Genomic DNA, 16262 nt, shown 5'->3' with positions numbered 1-16262 from the left:
AATCGTGAGGGACATGGATAGCGTAAGTAGACAATGTGTTTACCTTGGGGTGGTGGTGCCCAAAACTAGAGGATGTAGGTTTAGGGTGTGAGGGGAAAATTCAACAGGAGCCTAAAGGGCAACCAAAATTGTAACATTTCAAAGGCATTTGGATAGGAAGGGTTCAGAGGGATGGCGGCCAAGTGCTGGCAAATGGGAATAGATTAGGTTAGAATATCTGGTTGGCATAGACGGGTTGGATTGAAGAGTCTGTTTCGGTGCTAGACATCTCTGACTGTGGGATCATAAAAGTGAACACTGCTCTGATTCGCCTGTGAGCTCCTTGATGTCCACTTGTTCATTATCTAGCTTCCTCAGTCTCTGAGTGTATTTTTGCTCTGTTTAGTATTTTATGATCACATTCACAGACCTTTCTGTAAATGAATTGTCCACTACTGCCCGGCTCCTGGCCATATTACAGAGGAGGTAGTACTGGATGTCTTAAATCGTAGAAAAGTGGATAAATCCCTGGGACCTGTTAAGGTGTATCCCAGACATTTGTGGAAAGCTAAGAAAATGATGGCAGTTCGCCTCCCTGAGATATTTATATTGTCATTGGTGACAGGTGAGGTGCTGGAAAACGTGTGCTATTATTTAAAAAGGTGGTAAGGAAAGGCCAGGGAACAAGAGAACAGTGAGCTTGAAGTCAGTGGTAGGCAAGTTGTTGGAAGGGATTCTGAGGGACAGGATTTACATGTATTTGGAAAGACGAGGAATGATGAGGGATAGTCAACTTGGCTTTGTGTGCGGGAAATTTTCTCTCTCTAACTTCATTGAGTTTTTTTGAAGGTAGACTGTGGACGTTGTCTATATTGACACTGAACAATGTTCCACAAAGCCGACTGGTTAGCAAGGTTAGATAGCATGAAATGTTGGGAGAACTTGCCATTTGGATACAAAACTGGCTTGAATGAAGGAGGCAGAGGGTGGTGAAAGAGGGTTGCTTTGTGGACTGGAGGCCTATGAGCAGCAGTGTGCTGCAGGAATGGATATTGGGTCCTTAAATAATTGACTTGGATGTGAATATGAGATATGGTCAGTGGGTTTACAGAAGACACCAAAATTGGAGGTGTAGTGGACAATGAAGAAAGTTAGTTCAGAATGCAACAGGATCTTGACCAGATGGGCCATTTGGGCGAGGAATGGCAGACTGGGTTCAATTTAGACAAATGTAAGCTGTTGGATTTTGGAAAGGCAAATCTGGGCAGGATTTATACACTAAATGGTAAAGTCCTTGGGAATGTTGCTGAACATAGAGACCATGGAGTGCAGGTTCATTGTTCCTTGAAAGTAGAGTCGAATGTAGGCAGAATAGTGAAGATGGTGTTTGGTATGCTTATATTTATTGGTCAATGCATTGAGTACAGAAGCTGGGACGTCAAATTGTGGCTGGACAGGACATTTGATTAAGCCATTTCAGGAATTCTGTTTTAAGTTCCAAATTCCCTGTTCATAAAGGATGTTGTGAATCATGAAACAGTTCAGACAAGATTTACAAAGACTTTGCTAGGGTTGGAGGATGTGGGCTACAGGGTGAGGCTGAATAGGCTAGGGGTAATTTCCCTGGAGAGTCAAAGACTGAGAGGTGACCCTCAAAGATCAGCAATGCAGCCATTGTGTGGAGCTGCAGGCGACGGGCGAGATACGGAGACAAGTATTTTGCATCATGTTTACTATGAAGAACATGGGAGATATAGAATGTGGGGAAATAAATGGTGACATCCATATTACAGAGGAGGAGGTGCTCAATGAGTGGCTAAGGAGCTGGTGCAGGGGGAAAAAAGATTCACATTTTTTTGGATCATTGTGATCTCCTCTGGAGTAGAGTTGACCTGCATAAGAAGGATGGGTTGTACCTGAATTGGAACGTGTCTAATATCTAGGCAGGGAGACTTGCTAGTGATACTTGGGAAGCATTAAACCAGTGAAGGAGTGGATGTAAACCCAAGAAGATAGTGAGAAAAGAGGTATGTCTGAGGCTGGTACAGTTCAGAAGTCAAATAATCAAGGCAGGCAAGGGTCAGTATTAATATGATGGGCTGAATGAAGTTGGACTGAGCAGTTGCACTGCATTTACTTCAATGCAAGAGGCCTGACAGGGAAGGCAGATGAGCTCAGGGTATGGTTTTGAACATGGCACTGGGATATTATAGCAATTATAGAGGCATCACTCAGGGATGGATAGGCCTGGTAGCTTAATGTTCCAGGGTATAGATGCTATAGGAAGATTAGAAAGGGGGACGAGAGAGAAGGAGAAGTGGCATTTTTGATTCGGGATAGCATTATGTTTTTGCTTAGGGAGGATATTCCTGGGAGTACGCCCAGTGAAGTTATTTAGGTGGAACTGGGAAATAAGAAAGGGATGATCACATTATTGGGGTTTTCTGCATGGATCTCGTCTGGGTCCTCTGGTTTGCTCCCACAGTCCAAAGATGCGTAGAGTAGGTTGGATTATCCAGGCTGAATTGCCCATTGTTGAGGGATGCGCAGGTTGGGTGAATTATCCAGGCTGAATTGCCCACAGTGTTGAGGGATGTGCAGGTTGTGTGGATTATCCAGGCTGAATTGCCCATAATGTTCAGGGATGTGTAGGTTGGCTGGTCCTGGGAAATGTTACAGGAGGAAGTTAGGAGGCTCTAAGGGTCAGTATTAATATGATGGGCTGAATGACCTGCTTTCACACTGTTGGGAGTCTCTGGTAATTCTACTAGTTTTAAAATAGTTACAGAAAATAATATACCAGATCTAAACGTTAAGGTTCTGAATTGGACAAAGGCCAATTTTGATGGCACAAGGCAAGAACTTTCATCTGGCCCCTCAAGCCTGCTCTGCCATTCAATAAGATCAGGCCTGATCTTTTCATGGCCTCAGCTCCACATTCCTGCTCTCTCACCATTACCCTTAATTATTTTCCTGTTCACAAATCTACATTTTGCCTAAAAGGCAATCAAGTTGATAACGTCAAATGCTGCACGCGGCAGGAAATTCCACAGATTCACAACCCTTTAGCTGAAGAAGCTCCTCCTGAACTCAGCCCTAAATCTGCTCCCCCTTATTTTCAGGTTATGCTCTAGTTTGACCCGTCCCCAGTGGAAATAGCCTCCCTGCTTCTATCTTATCTACTCCCTTCATAATTTTATTGTTTCCTCTCCAACCTCCATCTTTTAAATTACAATGACTATAGAACCAGTTTTCTCAATCTCTCCACATACACCAAACCTCTCAACTCCTGACTCAAACTAGTGAACCTCCTCTGTACTCCCTCCACTGCCAGTACATCCTTGCTAATGTAAGGGGACCAAACCTGTACACAGTATTCCAGGTGTGGCCTCCCCAGCACCCTGTACAACTGCAGCATAACCATCCCTCTAGCAATGAAGGACAATATTCCCTTCACTGCCATAATTACCTACTGCACCTGCAAACCTACTTCCTGTGATTCATGCATAAGGACACCCAGCTCCCTCTGCACAGCAGCATGGTGCATGTTCTCACCATTTCGTCATCCAGTTTGCTGTTAGTCCAACCAAAATGGATGACCTCATATATCCCAACATTGAACCCCATCTGCCAGACTCTTACCCACTCACTTAACCTATCTGTCTCCCTGTGCAGACTGACAGTGGCCTCTGCAGACATTGCTCTACCTCATCTTTGTAACAAATGTGAACTCTGACACCGTACACTTGGTCCTCAACTTCAAAACATTTGTGTAAATTGCAAACAAGTTGTAGTGCCAACACTAAACCAAACACCCGTTTATCCCCATTCTTTATTTTTTGTTGGTTAACCGATCCTATATCAATGATAATACATTACCCATAATGCTGTGCATCTTTACCTTATTCAGCAGCCTTTTGTGTGGCAACTTATCGAATACCTTCTGGAAATCCAGGTACACCACATCCACCGAGTCCGCCTTGTCCAACGCGCTCGTCGTATCTTCAAATAATTCCAGTAAATCCTTAAATGTGACCTGCCTTTCATGAATCCATGCTGTGTTTGCTAAATGAGACAATTTCTACCCAGATATCTCACCACTACTTCCTTGAGAGATTCAAGCATTTTCTCCACTACAGAAGTTAAGCTAACGGGTCCTTTTTGAAAAATAGTGGCACCACATTTGCAGCTTCCAGTCTGTCAAAACCATCCCAGAATCCAACAAATTTTAGTGAATTAGCACGAGTCTATTTGTTATTCACTTCACCCCCCCCCCCCCCAACCACCACCCCCGCCTTCTCCTTTAGTCCCTGGGATGCAATCCATCAGGGCCAGGAGACCCATCTAGCTTTAGGCTGTTATCTTTCCCAACATTACCTCTTTACTGGGAATGATTGCTCCTCTGTCCTCATCTGCCATTGCCTCCAGAGGCATGCGACAACAAGAGTACACAGACAGTATGTTCCTGTTAAGGCCAAGGCTGGTAGGTGTAGAGAATGCTGCCGATCGAAAGAAATTGAGTGCCTGGTCAAGAAAATGAAGGAGGCATATGGTAGGTACAGAGAGCTGTTTTTGTGTGAATCCCTAGAGGAGTATAGGGGCAATAGGAGTATACTCGAGGTAAACCATGAGGGCAAAAAGAGGACATGAGATAACTTCAGGAAATAGGTTTAAGGAAAATCCAAAGTGATTGTACAAATGCACTAAGGACAAACGAGTAACCAGGCAGAGAATAGGTACCCGCAAAAATCAAGGCTGTCTGTGGAACCGCAGGAGGTGAGAGAGATTCTGTATGAGCGGAGAGGTTTTACAAACAAAATGTGCACATCGGAAAACACAAATTTGAACGTCCCAGTCTCGTGTTTTCAGTAAACGGGGAATTGCCTCAGTGTGGCTGCAGACATGGGTGCGCGCCGCCATCTTTATTTGGGGCAAAAATTCACTGGACACATGCGGAGCCACCAGCTTTGTAGGGGGCAAGATGCAGCCAGGCACAGGTGCAGTCTTTCTCTGGTACAGAGTCATTGGGCAGGATTTACACAGAGCACATTCAAACTCAGAGAAATTGATGTTTATTTCTGGATTTGTTTCGTCATTCATTTAAATTATTTGGTATCGTAAATGAGTTTGCAGGTCATACAAAATTGGAGGTATTGTGGATAATGGAGAAGGTTACCTCACATTACAATGAGATATTGATCAGATGGGGTTTAATTTAGATAAATGTTAGGTGCTGCAGTTTGGAAAAGTAAATCAGGGCAGGACTTATACACTGAATGGCAAGGCCCTGGAGACATTTGCAGAACAAAGAGACCTTGACTGCAGGTTCATAGTCCTTGCAAGTCAAATTGCAGGTAGATAGGATGATGAAGAAGGTGTTCAGTATATTTTCTTTTATTGGTTCGAGCATTGAGTATAGGATGTGGGAGGTCATGTTTCTGTACAGGACATTCGTTATGCCACTTTTGGAATAGTGTGTGCAATTCTGGCCTGACTCCTATCAGAAGGGTGCTGTGAAACTTGAAAGGTTTCAAAAAAGACTGACAAGGATGTTGTTAGGGATGGAGGATTTGAGCTGTAGGGTGAGGCATAAAAGGCTGGGGTTGTTTTCCCTGGAGTGCCATCGGCTGAGTGGTGATGTTATGGAGGTTTATACAATCATGAGGGGCATGAATAGAGTAAATGAACAAGGTGTTTTCCCTGGAATGGTGGTGTCCAGATGTAGAGGGCATTGCTTTCGGGTGAACGGATAAAATTTCAAAGGGGCCTAAAGGACAACTCTTTCATGCAGTGGGTGGAATGAGCTGCCAGAGGAAGTGGTGGAGGCTAGTACAATTAAAACATGTTAACGGCATCTAAATAGACACATGATATGATTAGGAAGCGTATACAGGGATATGGGCCAAGTGCTGGCAAATGGGAATAGACTCACTTCGGATACCTGTTTGGCAAGGATGAGTTAGACCGAAGGGTCTGTGTCGGTGCTATACATCTCTATGACTGTGGGATCATAACAACTTATACTGCTCTGCTTCATCTCTGGGCTCCCTCATGACCACTTTGTCAATATCTAGCTTCGTCAGTATCGAACAATGGGTGTATTTTTGGTCTGTTTGGTATTTTACTATTATTTTTACGGACATTTTTGTAAGTTAATTTTTCACTGCCGCACAGCCCCTGACCATGTGCTGCTTATCAATATTTGCTGGAAAATCTTTAACAGTCAAGAATTCCTTTTTCCAATAAGCAAGTGTATCTTCCTTCCATTTCTGACTATCAAATTCTGCACCATTTTCAATCCCTGTAATCCGTTTTGCACTCCCTGAAACATCGACTGTGTTTCTCCTTCCACAGATACCAGTGATTAATGCCAAAGCCCTGTTGCCTGGGGAGAGGGTGATGTTTGACTTTCTTGTACAGCTGCAGTTTGTGTGGTGAAGGTGCTCCCACAATGTGGTTGGGTAAGAGACATTACAGAGTATTCACTCAGCAACAGTAAAGATCTGAAGATAATGTCCAAATCAACAACAGTTTGTATTTTTATTATCATGCTTATAATTCCACAAAAATATTATTGAGAATTTTAAACATAAGGCCAGAGATGGTGATATTAGGTCAGGTGACCAAAAGCATTGCCAAATAAGCAGGTTTTGAGGAATGTCTTAAAGGGGGAAAGCAGACCTGTGAGGTTTTGGCTGCGAATTTCAGACCTTGTTGCTTTGGCAACTGTAAAAGCAGCCACACAGGTGAAGTAATGAATTAACAGATCATTGGGAGTCTCGAACAGAATGGGTTGTCGATGTCTCAAAGGTTGTGTGTTGCAGCGAGCTAGGGGATGGTCACAATCAGGAATTAAATCAAGTGTGAGAATTTTAAATTGAGGGATGTGGGCCGGATGCTGGCAGGTGAGACTAGATTGGGTTGGGATATCTGGTCAGCATGGACGGGTTGGATTGAAGGGTCTGTTTCCATGTTGTACATCTCTGTGGCTCTATGTTGTTGATTATGAATAGCAGCCTTTTGATGGATCAACAAGTTTTGGTACGAGGGAGTACTTGGGCAGCAGAGATTTTTCTTGAGATTACAGGGAGGTTGGATGTGGGAAGCTGGCCAGGAGTACGTTTGGATAATGAAGTCTGGAGATAACACAATATGGATGAGAGTGTATGAGCTGCGACAAGGGTGGAATCAGCTAGAATTAGTGGTCTTGAGTGGGACTGTGCTGTCACCCTCACCTCGCCTCTGGGATTCAGTTAGTTGTCAGGTTGTGAATCAGGGCGGTACCACAATCGGGAGCTAAGTGGCCCTGGTGGAGACTAAAATGAGTGTCACTCAGCTGGCTGTTGCTGAGCAGCTGCTGCTTGATAGCCCTGTTGATAACATGTTCCATCACTTTACTGCTGATCGAGTGTGGACTGATAGAGGGAAATTGGCTGGGTTGGATTGTCCTGTGTTTTTGTGTTGAACATGTCTAGGCAATGTTTCACATTGTCGGTAGATGCCAGTGCTGGAGCAGTACGTGACTTGGTGGATGGCAAGTTCTGGAGCACAAGCTATCAGTATTATTGCCAGAATGTTGGCAGAGTCCATAGCCTTTGCACTACTTAACCATTTCTTGATGTTATTCAAACTCAAGCTAACTGGCTTAAAACTCACATCTGTGATGTTAGAAACCACTGGAGAAGGCTAAGATGGATCATCTCACTTTGCATCTGGCTGAAGATTGCTGCTGATGCTGTCATCTTATCTGGTGCATGGATGTGTGAGGCTCCTCCATCAGGAAAGGTGGGGATATCTGTGATGCTTCCTCCAGTGAGTTGTTTAATTGTCCATCACCGTTCACAACTGGGTGTGGCAGAACTGCAGAGCTCCGATGTGTTCCATTGGTTGTGGGATCGTTTAGCTCTGTTGCTTGCTGCTGATGCTGTTTGAAATGCAGATGGTCCTTTTTGGTAGCTTCACCAGGTTGGCACTTCATTTTTAGGTCTGCCTGGTGCTGCTCATGACATGCCCTCCTTTACTGTCCATTGTGATGGGTGAGAGTGGGATTTACAAACCCATGAGATTTCAGATTGTGCTGGAGTACAGTTCTGCTGTTGATGTCCCACAGTGCCTCAGAGATACCCAGTTTGAGATCCTACATCTATTCAAAGTCTGTCCCATTTAGAACGGTGATAGTGTCACTCAACACAATGGAGGTTTTTCTCAACTTTAAGCCAAGACTTGTGACTCAAAAAGGAATGTGTGATGGTCGCTCGTACTGATACTGTCATGGACAGATGTATCTGCAGCTGGCCACTTCATAACAATGAGATCATGTATGTTGTACACTCTTGGTTCCCTCACCACCCGCTGCAGACTCAGATGAACAGCTATGTCCTTTAGGACCTGCCCAGCTCAGTCAGTAATTCTGTTGCAGAGCTAGTCTCGATTGTGGACAATGAAATCCTGTACCCAGAGTATGTTTGACACCATTTTACTTCCTCAGTGCTTCCTCCAAATGTTGTTCAAACATGAAGGAGAACTGATCCATCAGCCAAGGGAGGACAGTACGTGGTAATCATCAGGAGCCATTAGATTTCCTGGTGTCCGGAGTCAATGCTGAGTACTCCAAGGGCAAATCCTCCCTGTCTGTGCCACCACCTCTGCCTGGTCTGTGCTGCCGGTGGGACAGGACATATCCAGAGATTTCAGGAGAAAGTGAAGACTGCAGATGCTGGAGATCAGAGTCAAGAGCCTGGTGCTGGAAAAGCCCAGCAGGTCAGGCTGATGAAGGGCTTAGGCCCGAAACATCGATTCTCCTTCTCCTGATGCTGCCTGACCTGTTGGGCTTTTCCATCACCACAATCTGGTGATGGTGCTGTCTGGTCATTGTCTGTAAGGGTTGATTTCATGAGTATGACTATGTCAGGCTGTTCCTTGATTGGTCTGTGAGACAGCTCTGCACATTTTGGCACCAAAATCCAGATGTTAGTCTGGAGGACGTTGCACCATCGACGGGGCTGATTCTGTGGTTGTATTTTCTGGTGCCTTGTTAGATGCCGAGTGGTCCATCCAGTTTCATTCCTTTGTTGAAACTTTGCAGTGATTATTTCAGTGAGTAGCTTGCTGGGTCACTGTCAGGTTGGCAGGGTTTTTTTCGCCATTGACAATGGTTCCATGGAGATCAGGATATTCCTAATTCCAGTTATTTTTTCTTGAATTCAGATTCCACCATCTGCCAAGCTGGGATTCGAACCAGGACTTTAGTCGTTTGTTTTAATAGTTTGGATAAAAGTTAAATACATTAGGTTTGTTCACTCACTTTAAATATCACTTACCCAGGTTTTGTTTCTTTGTGAAACACTGTCCATCATTCTGTCTCCTCCATCCTTCTCTCCAACAACAAGAGTTTGGAGCACATGGAGTTTCTCTGTCACTACTGAGATAATCTGATCTTCTGCTTCCCTCCCTCCCACTGGCCAAACTGCCTCACGGGGTGTTCCCAGTTTTTGTCCTAAACTTACATTTTCCTCCAGTCTCTTGTCAAGCCTTATCAGAGCTCATCTTGACCCTTTACCCTAATTTCACTAAACTATAGACTTTCCAACATTCTTTCCTCCTCCTCCTCCTCATCAGTCCCCCTCGCCGATTCACAGATATTGTTCCTTGTTCTGTCTTTTCTGGTTATGTCCTTCTCTCCCAAAATCCTGCTCCATCTCCACTCCCTTTCCTTTCTGAATTTCTTGCATTTGGTGTCCTTGTTCCCTCCTGTATCTCACGTACAGACTGCCAGGAGATGACATTGTGTAAAAGCACCATGTTGGGTTTCACATGTACACTGACGATGCCCAGCTCTCCCTCCCCATCATCCCTCTCCATTACTCCACTGTTACTCAGTTATCAAACTGCTTACCACATTCCTACTACTCGATTAGGCGCAGTTTCCTCCAATGAAACATTGTAGTGGTTAAACCCGTTGCCTGACAAATTCCTTTCCCTTACTGCTGAGCCTCTCCCTCTCACTGGGAACTATTCAGCAGAACTACACTCTTCACAGTATTGCAGTTATATCTGACGCGAAGCTGACCTTCTGATCAGACATCTACACAATCCCAAACACCAGGAATTCCAATCTCTTAAACATTGCTTATTTCCTCCTCACCCCAGCTCCATTTCTACTGAAACCCCTTACCCGTGTCTGTGTTGCCTTAAACTTGACGAATCTGAAACAGAACCCTTGATTCTGTGACTGACTCAGAATCTGGTTTCAAACTCCCCCCCTCAGTATTTACCCTCAGACACATCAGTATTTATTCTGTCAAACCCCTTAAGAATCTGGTGGTGTGGTCTGATTGTAGCTCGTGGAAATGGCAGAGGATGATGTGTTGTATCTGGGTGGAAGGTAAGGACTTGGGGGGGGGGGGGGGGGGGGTGTTCTATCCTTGTTGCAGTTGGAGTTGTGGGTTTCAAAGGCAGAGGTGCGGGAAGTGGAGGAGATATAGTGGATCATATTGACCACATGGGAGGGGAAATTGCAGTCCTTGAAATACGGGGCCATTTGGTATGTTCTGGCCTCACTGGAACACTGCACTAAGCATGAGACAGAGATGTTGGCCAGGGAACAGGCTCGTGTGTTAAAGTGGTAGGCAGCTGGAAGCTCGGGGTCTGTTTTTGCAGCAGAACGTAGATCATCAGTCGCCATTTCCGCCACCTCCACTGAGATGCTGCCAGACACAGGTTCCTGTCCCCTCCATTAACAGCAATGCACCCCCCAGCCAGATCATAATCCACTCCTTTGTTTCCAAATGTTCTGGTCTCTCTTTGGGTTCTGTTCCTGCCTATTATTTCCTCTTTAACCCATATCTCCTGCAATATAAAGATCTGCAGGTTAGTTGAATTGGCCAAGCTGAATTTCCCATAATGTTCAGGAATGTGTAGGTTAGGTGCATTAGTCAGGAGAGATATACAGTAATAGGGTAGGGGAATGGGTCTGTGTGGGATACCCTTCGGAGGGACGCTGTGGAACTTTTGGGCCGAATGGCCTGTTTCGACACTGTCAGGATTCTAATTTTCCCAGCTCCCATCGGTTCTGAGGAAGGGCTACTGTACAGATTTCTGTTCCCAGATGCTGCCAGACCTGCTGAGCTTTCCCAGCACCTTCTGCTTGTTGTTCCTGATTGACACCATCCATACACCTTCTGGGTTTGATTCAGACAGGGGGAGGATCCCACCACTGACCTCACAATGGGCTCCAGCTGATTGATGGCAGCTTCGGACCAATAGGAAAAGGTGGCAGGACTGGTGGATGAAGTGGAACCAGCTGGTCATCCAAACGATGGGAGTGAATGAGGGGCGTGGCCAGTGGGATGACACGTCACCAGTAACTCTACCTGTGCAGTGCCACGAGATTCGGCCGTTGGTGAATGTGGGAGACGCAAACAGGGAAGGGGAGAGTGGCCTTGGAGACAGGGAGATAATGAGTCACTTTAGACTGGTAGGTTTTAATTACACTCTGTGCGGTTTGTAAGTCTGAAGTAGAAACTCTTAATCCTGCGTTTGCAGCAGATGGGAAAATGGCTGCGGCCCTCAGGCGGTGAAAGGTCCTGGGATATGGCCGCCATTTTTATTGGGGGTAAGGTACAGTGAGGTGCATGTGCATGTCCCCTTCCTAGGATGGGGGGGGGAGGGGGGGGTCGTGCAACTTGAAGAGAGGCATTTACACATCAAGCACATACCAAGAAAAAAGTGTCTTTATATTCTTCCTGTACTGACTGTGAGTTTTGTTTTGTGAATTCATTTCATAGGATATTAAATCAGAATAATTGAGGCTGGGATCTCAAAAGCAAGTTTTTACAGTCAATGGAGTCATCAGGATCTGAATATCATTGGCATTTAACTGTGGAAGGAGAAAGGTTTGTCTGTTCTGTTTGTGGGAAAATATCTCCAAAATTTTTGTTAAGCAGAAAGATGTACAAATTCATGGTTGGTTCACCCTTTGGGTGTGTGCTCTGTTATGGGCCCTGCAGCTGAGGAAGGACATATTGTTCTGAGAGGGAGCACAGATTTATCCAAATTACACGTCATCTCTTTTTAAGAACTCTCAGATTTAGACCCAATCACCCACTTCATGATGTTAACCTGTAAACTTCATATTTTCAATTACGTGCAAACTTCCCATTAAGAATCCTTTTGGACTCAAATTCCAGTACCTTTTCAGGTGGAATATACCAGCTTCTGACAAGTGTCAGTTCATTCAGAAACTGCTGAGGTCCATGTTGACTCTAGGGTTACAAAGGGCTGAATTGAGACATGAGGTGGTGTCCCTGAGCTCCCATTAAGATGCATTGGAATAGTACAGGAGGCTGAGGGCAATGTAGGTATGAGCAGACAATGAAAATGACAGGGCTGCACTGTGAGGGCTGCTTGGCTCAATGAGATTGTTCTGGAGTTGGGTGTAAACAGACTGATGTGAGACAGGGAGAAGGTGAAGCTGAAACTCAGTTTTAGTTCAGGCCATTCAGAAATTCACATGGTCCCAATGTGAACATCCAGTTTTTAGGTGATACCTGCGGAGTATTTGTTAACAGTTTGTAAAGTATTTTGCCTGAGGGCAGTTGAGAGTTAACCACATAGCTGTGGGTCTGGAGTCACATGTTGGCCAGATCAGGTGAGGATGACCGTTTCCTTCCCTACAGGACATAAGTGAACCAGATGGGTTTTCTAACAATCAACAATCATGGTCATCATTCGCCTTTTCGTTCTAGATTGTATTGAATTCCGATGCTGCCATCAGCCATGTTGGGATTCTAACCCTAATCCTCGGAACACTGTACATATCACTCATCTGGCAGGAATACCATTAAGCCATTGCCTCCCTCTTTAGCAATGTTTCAAAGAAAGTTCCATCATTCTAGGTGTACAATGTGAGATAAAATACTGCAACGTCCATGTGTCAGCCTCTCCAAAAGGTCAATCAACAGAAATTTGTTTGGGGGCAAAATATTTCACTTTTTTGGGAGAGTTTATTAAACAAAAATGAATCCAAATAAAAATCTTATGCCACGGACATGTAATTTCTGAAGCCGGAGGGGGATTACAGAGACAGGGAGGGTTGTATGGCCAGAGGGGGGTTGTTGTCCAAACATCACTGTGGTGTACATGGACTGCAGCATTTCAGGGAGGCGGTAAAGGTGGCCAATAAATACTGGTCTGGGCAGCAAAGACAACCCCCAGTGAATAAAACCAAGCAGTGACCCCTCTGAGCTGACTTGCTGTGAAGTTAAAAACCTCTCTGGAAGTGGAGTGGGCAGAGAAGAGAAAAAGAGACATTTCACAGCTGCCCTCCGAGAGACCTTACCCTTGGAAGTACTCCGAGCCGGGGATCAGCTCAGTGAGTTTCAGTCTCTTCAAATATCAATCTTAGTCGGTTTTATTTTATTAAATCTACAATCGTGAGTAAGGTGAGGATTTCTTTTTAATGTCTTACAGTCTCTTGATTAAATGTTTAAGATATGAAACGTAAGCATTAAATTATTGTCTGGCAGTATTTTTCGAGCAGTAAGACTGTGTCTTTGTCTTGGTCTGTAGATTGTTAAGGCGGAGAGATGGCCTGTTGTAGAGTGGTGTGCTGTTCCTGTCGGATGTGGGAGATTAGGGAGAGTTTCAATGATCCTGATGATTATGTCTGCAGGAAGTGTGATTGCAAATCCTGTTGGATCGCATGGATTGGTGAAGGAGTGATTAAAGGCAGTGAGGAATTGACAGGAGCCGGGGGTGTTATAGGTGGCAGTCTCAGGAACGCAGGATACTGCAGATACAGTCAGGTTGATGGGTTACTGCCAGAAAAGCTAGGAGGGGTAGGTCGGTACTACAGGAGTCTCCTGTGGCTATCCCCATCTCAGACAAGTATACTGTTTTGGAAAATGCAGGTGGTAATAGACTTTCAGGGGAATGTAGCACTGACAGTCAAGTTACTGGTACTGAGACTGGCTTCTAACATAATGTGAGGTATATCCAGTTCTGCACGATCGATGGTGATAGGGGACTCTCTAGTCAGGGGCACAGTCTGCCATTTCTGCAGCTGACAGTGAGACGTCAGAATGGGGTGGTGCTGCCCTGGTGCCAGTGTCAAGGATGTCTCACAGAGGGAGAAGAATATTCTCAAAAGGGAAAATAACCAATGGCATAGGAAGGGGAAAGCATGGGGTCCTGACGAGTAGGGAGATTTGCTAGTGCCACTCGGGAGGCATTAAACCCGTGAGGGAGTCAGGGTAATCCTAAAGAGATAGTGAGAAAAGAGGTGAGTCTGAGGCTGGTAGTGTTCACCAGTCAGACTGTCAAGGCAGGCAAGAGCAAGCCACAGAATGAGGTGCGACGGACCAGTTGCACTGCGTTTATTTCAGTGCAAGAGACCTGACAGGTCAGGAAGGTGGGCTCAGGGTATGGTTTTGAACATGGCACTGGGATATTACAGCAATTACAGAGGCATCGCTCAGGGATGGATCGGACTAGCAGCTTAATGGCCCAGGGCATAGATGCTATAGCAAGTATAGAAAGGGACCTACAGAGAGGTGTCTTTGATTAGGGATAACATTATGGCTGGGCTTCGGGAGGATGTTCCTGGGAGTACATCCAGGCAAGTTATTTGGTTGGTACTGAGAAATAAGAAAGGGATGACCATCTTACTGGGATTGTATTATAGACTCTCTCCCAATAGTCAGCGGGGTATTGAGACACAATTTTACCAGGAGACCTCGGTTATCTGTAAGAATAATATGGATACAATGATAAGGGGTTTTAACTTTACCAACATGGCCTCGGAGTGCTGTAGTGTTAAGGGCTTGGATGGAAAGGTATTTGTTCAGTGTGTACGAGAACATTTCAGATTCAGTTTGTAGGATGTACCGACTAGAGAAGGAACAAAACCTGACCTGTTTTCTTTATTCGTTCACAGGATGAGGCTGTCACTGGCTCGGCCAGCATTTATTGCTGCGTTTACCCAGAGGGCAGTTAAGAGTCAACCACGTTGCTATAGGTCTGGAGTCACATGCAGACCAGACCAGGTAAGGATGGCATTTTCCTTCCCTAAAGGTCGTGAGTGAACCACATTGGTTTTTCCAACAATTGACAATGGATTCCTTGTCGTCACTAGATTATTTTTTCCAGATATTTATTGAATTCACGTTCCAAAATCTGCCGTGATGGGATTCAAACCCGGGTCCCCAGAACGGTATCTGGATTAACTGTCTAGCAATAATTTCACTCCGTCATCACTGCCAGTTAGGAAATGAGGTAGGGTGAGTGACCGAGGTATCAGTGGGGCAGCACATCAGCACCAAAGATCCCACCGTATTGTGGCTCAGTGGTTAACGCTGCTTCCTCAGCCCCAGGGACCTGGGTTTGATTCCAGCCTCGGGCAACTGCCTGTGTTCAAGTTGGCACATTCTCCCCAGTGTTTGAGGGTTTCCTTCGGGTGTTCCAGTTTGCTCCCACAGTCCAAAGATGTGTAGGTTAGTTGGATGAACCATGTTAAATTTCCCATAGTGTCCAGATGCAGTATATGAGGTTTTGGGATGTGCAGGCAAATCTCTGCCTGATGTGAAAAGATCCTTTTGAGGTCTTGGACAGAGGTCAGAGGGAGGTGTGGCCGCACGTTTTACATCTCCCGTGGCGGCAAGGGAGGGTCAAGGGTGTGGAGCATGGGTTGGTGGGAGGGGGTGGGCCTAACAAGGGTGTTGCTGAGGGAATGGTCTGTGGAACGCAGATAGGGGTGGAGAGGGAAATATGTCTGTGGTGGTGGGATCCGACTTTAGGTAGCAGAAATAACAGAGGTTAATGCACTGTATCTGGAGATTAGTGGGGTGGAAGGTGAAGATTGCAGGGTTATAATCTTATTGTGGTTGAAGTGGTGGGATAAAGGTGGAAATGCAGGAAGTGGAGGGTATGCATTGGAGGGCATTGTTGATCAAGTGAGAGGGAAATTGTGGTCCTTGAAGTAGGAGGCCTTTCTGGAATGTCCTGGGGTGGAATTGCTCCTCCTGGGAGCAGATATGGCAAAGGCAGAGGATTTGGGAGTGTACAGGATCACGCTTTTATACTTGAGGGAAATCAGGAGAGCAAAAAGAAGACATGAAATAGCTTCAGGCACTGGTTTAAGTAGAATCCAAAGAGATTAAACAAATATATCACAGACAAAAGATTAACTGGACCAGAGAATAGGACCCCTTAAATATCAACAAGGCTGTCTATGGAACTACGGGGAGTGGGAAAGATATGCAAATATTTCATGTCATTTTTTTACT

General features: G+C 45.2%; 1 long non-coding RNA gene across 9 annotated transcripts in view; it reads left to right on the top strand.

Annotated features, from left to right (window-relative positions):
- Nucleotides 1–16262, top strand: part of LOC148139958 (uncharacterized) — a 46851-nt gene that overhangs the window by 7217 nt on the left and 23372 nt on the right. For 3 of the 9 annotated variants that reach the window (XR_015753250.1, XR_015753249.1, XR_015753251.1), the window contains exons 2-4: nt 6334–6440; nt 11766–11873; nt 14915–15023. This is a non-coding gene — a long non-coding RNA (uncharacterized LOC148139958). Of the gene's footprint in view, nt 1–6333; nt 6441–9186; nt 9270–11765; nt 11874–14914; nt 15024–16262 lie in introns of all 9 variants that reach the window. The other 6 variants (XR_015753254.1, XR_015753255.1, XR_015753256.1 and 3 more) reach the window with 3 other exon arrangements.

Source organism: Chiloscyllium plagiosum, unplaced genomic scaffold (assembly GCF_037043375.1).
Source record: "Chiloscyllium plagiosum isolate Xiang-an unplaced genomic scaffold, Cpla_swu_hap1 HiC_scaffold_36, whole genome shotgun sequence".
In the NCBI taxonomy this organism is placed as follows: domain Eukaryota; kingdom Metazoa; phylum Chordata; class Chondrichthyes; order Orectolobiformes; family Hemiscylliidae; genus Chiloscyllium; species Chiloscyllium plagiosum.
This window is presented reverse-complemented; position numbering and strand designations above follow the sequence as displayed.